The following is a 7,295-nucleotide window of genomic DNA, read 5'->3' as shown; positions in this document are numbered from 1 at the left end:
AAAAAAAAAAAAAAAAAATGTAGAAGGGAGACTCCTGGTGTTTGGTCGGAGGATAAAACCCGAGAGCCCGCAGTCCCCGAGCTACGGGCACCACGGCGGCTGGAGCTAATCCACCAGCCCACCCGCTTCCTCCCCAAACTTCTACAAGCTGACGGCGAACTTCTAATCGCAACTTCTTACGGCCAGGACGAGTGCGCAGGAGCCGCCCTGTCCTCGGTCCGCATCACCCCGAAGCGGTCCTCCCCAACCCCGCACCCACTTTCTGGGGCCCCAAGTCTGGCTCCCCGCTGGCCAGTGGCGCGCTCTTGGGCCGGGAGGGGGTCAAGTGGGGGCGCGGTTTATCCAAAAACCTTAGCAGCTAAAGCTAAGTTAGCTGACCCTGGTCCAACTCGGAGGCGGCCCGTGACCTAGCTCGTTCTCCGGACGCGGGACCAGACCCGCGTGTCTTGGCCTCAGGAGACCGATCGCTGTCCTCTGTAGCCTCGGTAGTGCAGGCACCAAAGTCACTCGAGTGGGTGTGGAGGGAGCGCGCAAACCTCCCCAGCCCTTCCCACTGAGGCTCGAAGGCAGCCGAGACTTGGCGCCTCAGCCCAGGGTCCAGGCTGATCCCCGCCCTTGGCCCTCTGGAGCCGGGGAGTGTCCGGCTCCCGGTGCCCCCGAGCGGCGGTCGCCCCTGCCTCGGGCACCCGGCTTCCACTCACCCGCGGCCCGCGCTCCTCGCTCCGCAGCGGGGACTCCCAGCGCCAACGCCTCTTCCCTGGTCTCTGCAGCCCCGGCTGCTCAGGACCGCGAGGGGGCAGGGCGACGCGGGGCGGGGCTCAGCCGCCGCCTCAGGTAACAATGCTGCAGAGGAGCCTGCTCCCAGCGCCCGCCGCAAAGGGCAGCACGCCCTTTCCTGCTCGGCCCCTTCCCTCCTCCCACCCTCCGAGCGCCAACGTCGGCGCCGCGGCGCTCACCTTCACCTTCCCGGGGCCCCGGGGGCCTGGAAGTCGCTGCACGGCACGCTGCTCCCCGCACCCGGAGGCGCCGAGGGAAGGAGGGGTGGCGGGAAACAGAGAAGTACGAGTGTGAAGAAGAGCCAGGTGTCCTCGTGTAACCAGCAAGGGGAGGCGCCAAGCTGCTTCGGAACCTGCGGGCGCTTTCCACAAAGCAGCCTCTGCCGCAACCTCCCCGCCACCCTTCCCTGCGCACACGCACACTCATGCACGCACACCCGCCGCGCGCGCGCACACGCGCACACACACAGGCGCGCGCGCCAGGCCACCCTCTGCCCCACGCTTGTTTCCCCCTGAAGCACTGGGCAGCATTTGGGTGCACTGTTCCAGCCCTTAAAGCCGAATCCCAGCTGAGCGGGAGCTACCCGAAGGTCACCTCTTCTCTGGGTCCTGCCAACCTGTCCGTTTGTTACTTTTTTTTTTTTAACTTCTCAATGATGATGGTACGGATCTTTCAGTTATATTTAAGCAAAGCAAAAAGTCCACTGCTAGTCAGATCTCATGAGCGGACGCTGTCTGGGAAAGACTCCTACAGGAAGAAACGGGGGGGGGGGGACAATTTAACTGCATCTTTTTTTCAAAGTCACTTGTGAAGCCAGGCAGCGAAATACATAGTCAAAGAAAACCTTTCCTGGGCAAACCAGCCGGTCAGAAATCAGCTGCAGGGGTGGAGAGGCGCCCTGGGTGGGGATGAGGTCATCCTTACCTTTGACTTGGTTAACAGATAACAGACCACAGTTTTCCAGCCTCTGCTGCCTGATGACTTCTGTCTCTCCACCCTGGTCTTCAACCCCTGAACTCCCACAATTCATTCTTCATGTGGATGGAAAAAGTGAAGCTATTACGGCAAAAACAAAAACAAAGCAAAACAAAAACAAACAACAAAATCCATGCCAGCCAACAGCCCGTTTATTAGCCGCTGACCAGGCTTATACTACATATAAGTAGATCCAGCCAAGACCAGAGAAAAGCTCAAGGAGTGGGAAATGTAATAAAAGAGAAAGACAGATCCATGCTCAGGGAGTTAATATTAATCCCAAAGGAATATGGACTGCACAGGCCAAAGTTGAATGAAGAATTTCAAAACTGAGGAGCGGAATGGTATCCTCCCCTTTTCTTTTATGGAGGCCTGGCCAGAGGAAGGGTCTACACCCACAGCACACTTCCAGCTCTTCAACGCCCCCTCCCAACCTGGGCTTCCCCCACACTGTACTAAGTCTTCACTTTCTAATCAGCCACTTCTTTGAAGAGTCAAATCCAATGACCCATTGTCAACCTCGAGTCTTTTTGATCTCCCTGCAGCATCCTGGCCTACAGGCCTTCTCTCTGCCCCTCTGGCCTCTTCTGCGGACTCCTTTATCCTTTGAGGACAGTAACTGCATTCTTCCAACTCTCTCTCCCATTATCCCATGGATTCTGTCTTCTGACTTGAACCTGGAAGGGTCCAGATTTTATAGGGCCCTAACTCTTGAGGGAGCTTTTTAAAGAAAATCAATAACTTATAAACATAACACCAGGTGTATGAAAGTGTCCAGGAGAGTGAGGGGCAGGAAAACTTGAGCTCCAAGGCAAATCCACTTCTGACTTCATCTCTAGGTCAGCGACTCTCAAATCCATGTTGTCTCTCTAGTATCTTAAGCCCAAACTCAATGTCCAAGGGTCAACTCATCTTTCTCTTAAAACTAGCACTCTTCCTGGCCGTACCTCTTACTTAAGAGCTGATTTTTAAAATTTGAAATCCTGGAGTGCCTGGGTGGCACAGTCATTAAGCGTCTGCCTTCGGCTCAGGGCGTGATCCTGGCAAACTGGGATTGAGCCCCACATCAGGCTCCTCCGCTGGGAGCCTGCTTCTTCCTCTCCCACTCCCCCTGCTTGTGTTCCCTCTCTCACTGGCTGTCTCTCTGTCAAATAAATAAAATCTTAAAAAAAATAAAAAATAAAAATAAAAAAATATAAATAAATAAAATTTGACATCCTGGCTTTCCTCTGGTTCTTTTTCTCTTCTGCATTCCTTATATCTAAGTATTTGCCGAATTTGTTGTTCTTTCCACAAATCATGTCTCTTATATCTGTACTTTATATCCACATCCACTCATCCCAATTAGAGGACGGGGGACCTGATATTTATTTGCTGTTGGCCATGTGTCAGGCATCACATTTGATTCTCACACCGACCCTAGAAACCCACCATATTGTATTTTCTAGTTTAGAGAAAAATTGTGCTCCTGTGTCTACTGCCTTTGGTATCCTTTCTCCTTCTCCTCTCTTCTCCCTGACTCTGCTGCCAGGCCAGTGTTTTTGAAAGTCTAATTTCACCACATTACCTACCTGTCCAAAAGCATCCCTAGGTTCACATTCGTGCCTACTGGAAGAAAGTGGCGATCTTCCATCTGACGCTGGCTGCATTATACCCTCCCCGCCCGCAGTCTGAACTGTTCTGTTGCACCCAGGCAGCATTGTGTGCTGGTCCTGAACGTGTCAGCCTTCATCTTTTGCTCTTATTATATATGTTGTGCATATTACGTGGCCAAAAAGTAGTTGAGTAGCACAGAGCTACTCAAATAGAGTCAATGTCTCTCTGGATGGGGATCTAGGGGACACTTCATTCTTCATCCATTAACACGCTGTTAACCACGCCCTCGGCTCGCCTGCGCTTGTGCTTGGGAGTGAAGGGGGGCTGCTTGTCTCTATCCCAGAAATGCCAGCAGCTCTGTCTGGGGAGGAAGGCCAGCAAGACTCCTGAAGCCAAGTGTGCCTAAAATCAGCCCGGCCCCTGGAATCTGTGGCTTGGAGGAAGCTCGCTGCTGTGACCTGGGGTGATCAGTGCGCACCTTCCCCAGCAAGCCGAACCTCTCTGGGGCGCGTTCCTGGCTTCGTGCGTCCCCAGCCACGGGCCCCAGGTGCCAGATCCAAAGCCTGCCAGAGAATTCTGTCTGCAGCTTGTCTTCCCTCTCCCCAGACTGTCCTTTCCAGATCGCTCCTTTTCCTTTGCCTGGTTCATTTTCTCTCTTCTGGCTTCCCTTCCTCAGCCCTGAGAAGCTTGTGGTTTCCTCTACATCAAGCATTTTGTATTGGAATCTGTCCTTAGGACCTACTAAACAAAACCTTCAAACCAAAATAAATCAAATTGCAGAATCCATCCAAAAAAATACCTTATGGTTCTAAAACAGGCTTATTTGCTTAAGGAAGAAGTCTAATACATGAGCTGACTTCATGGGCCCTCTAAGGAACCCCAGTGGACACACAGAAATAAGTCCCCTCTGGCATAGAACTGAGGCATCAAACTGATTTTTAAACCACTTTCTCTCCCTCTCCGTGTTGCAGACTGAGACTTCCTTAATCTTTGTTCTTCTTAAAACATATGTGATGAGATCAGTTGTTCAGTATTTAGATTATAGGCTGGGTCTTTGCTCTTAAAATTGGAAACGGCAAAAGAAACTAACTCTACCAACTCTATAGTTAAACAGACTTGGCAGACAAAAGCAAAGACTCACCACTCCTTCTAATAACAGCCATTTCTAAGAGAAATCGCTAGACCTCCTTGTTCCCTTCAAAGGTTGAAAAGCGTAAAATAAATAAAATCAACGGAATTGTTGTCACTATGAATGCAAATTTGCGTCAAGTATCTTACTGGATTGCTGATGTTTTCTCAACAACTTTGAACTGAGAAAATGATGTTTTCTTTTTGCAGGCGAAGAAATGGAAATAGTAAGTTGCTTTTAAGTATAGTAAATAGTAAGTAGGCTCTGACCATGAAGAGGGAGAAACTTTTTTTCCTGGGTGCTAAGTAGCGATTTCTGAGAATTTTAAATAGAAAATGCTTTCACAGTTAGGGGCATTGGGTAGCTCCATTGTCTAAGTATCTGACCCTCGATCTCAGCTCAGGCCCTGATCTTGGGGCTGTGAGTTCAAGCCCTGTGTTGGGCTACACGCTGGGTGTGGAGACTACTTAAAAGAAAGAAAGAAAGAAAGAAAGAAAGAAAGAAAGAAAGAAAGAAAGAAAGAAAGAGCTTTCACATGGGATGCATGTGATGTCGATATCCGTGGTAGCATCAACAGGCATTTCCCCGGCCAGAAGTAAATACAGGTACTTTGTCAACGGCAGTGACGGATTTGTTTGAGGGTAAAAGAGATTACCAACATATAAGAATGAGGTAATTAGACAGCCGATGACCTCTCTGTCCTGCCGTGTTTCCTTAGAGCCCAGTGTTCGCTGGCTCCCTTTTAAGGTGTGGGCATGCATATGCGTTGCATGTGTGTTTTGGAGGCAGGGATGGAAGTGGAGACGGAGGTGAGAGAAATACTGTATACATCACGGAGGTTCTCACCCAGAAAATCCTCAACTAGGCTTTTCTTTTTTTTTCTATTTTCTTTTTTAGTTTACAATTGATACAGTGCTTAGAGAACTGATCAGTATTAATGATCAAGGTAGGGTCTGGCTGTTATAACATTCAAATTTTGAGGCGAGAAATGCCTTTAAAATATACCATGAAAATGTATCACTTCTTTCCACCACCCATCATCAAAAACAAGTATGTGAGTCTCCCTAAGAGAAATTAAGTTAAAGAGGATGTCAGATGACAATTTCTTTTGCTACTGGCTTTAACTGTTTCAAATTGTTTACCCTTTGAAGACGTTACCGGAGCAAACGGTAATTTGAAACCATAACACTCACAGTACAGGCAGTGAGCAAACAGCAAACAGAAACCCAGTGAATCAACAATATTGGTATGTGGTGGTGGTGGTGGTGGTGGTGGTGGTGGTGGTGGTGTGTGTGTGTGTGTGTGTGTGTGTATTTCCCTGGGGAAATAATATATGCATGTCTTGTACAAGACTCCGTAGGCATATAAAGGTGGGCAAAAGGACATGTTGGTGACTTAGCAATTTGCAAAGCCCCTTTTACTCTTGGAAATTGAGTTTGTACTTAGTTTAGGGACCAGTTATGAACAAATACTTTTGCACTAAGCTTCTATTTTTAATAAGAAGGCAAAATACTTTCCATATAATAGCAAATCATCAAACCAGCCCATAACACTTAGCATCTTAGTATTTCTCAAGCCAGATATACAGAAATAATTCAAATGGAGCATTTTTGGAGAAAGAGGGTAAGCCTTTGGTGGAAACACCGTTTTTCAAGTTTTGAGGAGGCCTTGGCCACAAAGAGGATCCCTGCCAATACCCTCAGCGTCACGATTAGCTCACAGTTTGCACCCCTTTGATGAGGGAACAGAAGGCAAGTCTGCCCACGGGTCCTGTCCCCGTGCTTTAATAAACCACCAATTTTGCACCAAAGATGTCTCAAGAATTCTTTCTTGGTCGTCGGCTCTGGACTCCACCCCCACTGAACCTCACCTATATTTCACAACCTCATCACCTTTGTGGGCCTGACCAGCCTAACTCTGAACAGGGCTGCACTGGGGTTAAACCCTGGACTTCTCTTTTCATCGTCACTTCTCACTGCCGGCCCCCTCCTGAAGAAAGAGGCTACTGTATTGAGTCTAACTCAGAGAGGTGATACCAAATATTCAGCCACTTGTAGTTTAAAATAAATGCAAGATATTACCCTCACATTTCTAAGTACCTTTTCCCTGGTATTTTTGTACATATGATCAACTTTTGTGTGTTAAATTGTATATTAAACCACAAAATGGAGTAGAACACCTACACAAGGTATTTTGCTATAGGTGATGATTTCTCAGGACCAGGCTCCAGAAAAGAGCAAATTACTTTTCATTTTGCTTGAAATGTTGCTGATTTCTTTTTTTTTTTTAAGATTTTATTTATTTATTTGACAGAGACAGTGAGAGAGGGAACACAAGCAAGGGGAGTGGGAGAGGGAGAAGCAGGCTTCCCGCGGAGCAGGGAGCCCAAAGCGGGGCTCGATCCTAGGACCCTGGGATCACGCCCTGAGCCAAAGGCAGACACTGAACCCAGGCGCCCTGAAATGTTGCTGATTTCTGAAGTAAAACCCTGGGCTCTCTCCCCACGGCATCCCTTTGTTGAAGGCACAGGTATGTGGATTTCTGAGTTTCTGAGTTTTGAATTGTGTCGTGCTTCCGGTGGGGTGATTGACAGGCAATGTCTCTCCGGGTGTCCATTTTACACAAGGGGAGATGCGATGTAGGGCAAGCACACAACTGAACACAGGACTGTAATTTACACTATACAATGGAATTCTCTTTATGCTGGAAATTGTCCCCCCACCCCCATCCCCATAAGGGACAATTTCTCTTCCCAGGGAAATTGAATATCATCTCACTGTGGATTCTTATTTACCCCAAGTTTGGGGTCACAAAGACA

The sequence above is a fragment of the Ursus maritimus genome, unplaced genomic scaffold (genome assembly GCF_017311325.1).
Source record: "Ursus maritimus isolate PB19 unplaced genomic scaffold, ASM1731132v1 scaffold_11, whole genome shotgun sequence".
Lineage (NCBI taxonomy): Eukaryota > Metazoa > Chordata > Mammalia > Carnivora > Ursidae > Ursus > Ursus maritimus.
This window is presented reverse-complemented; position numbering follows the sequence as displayed.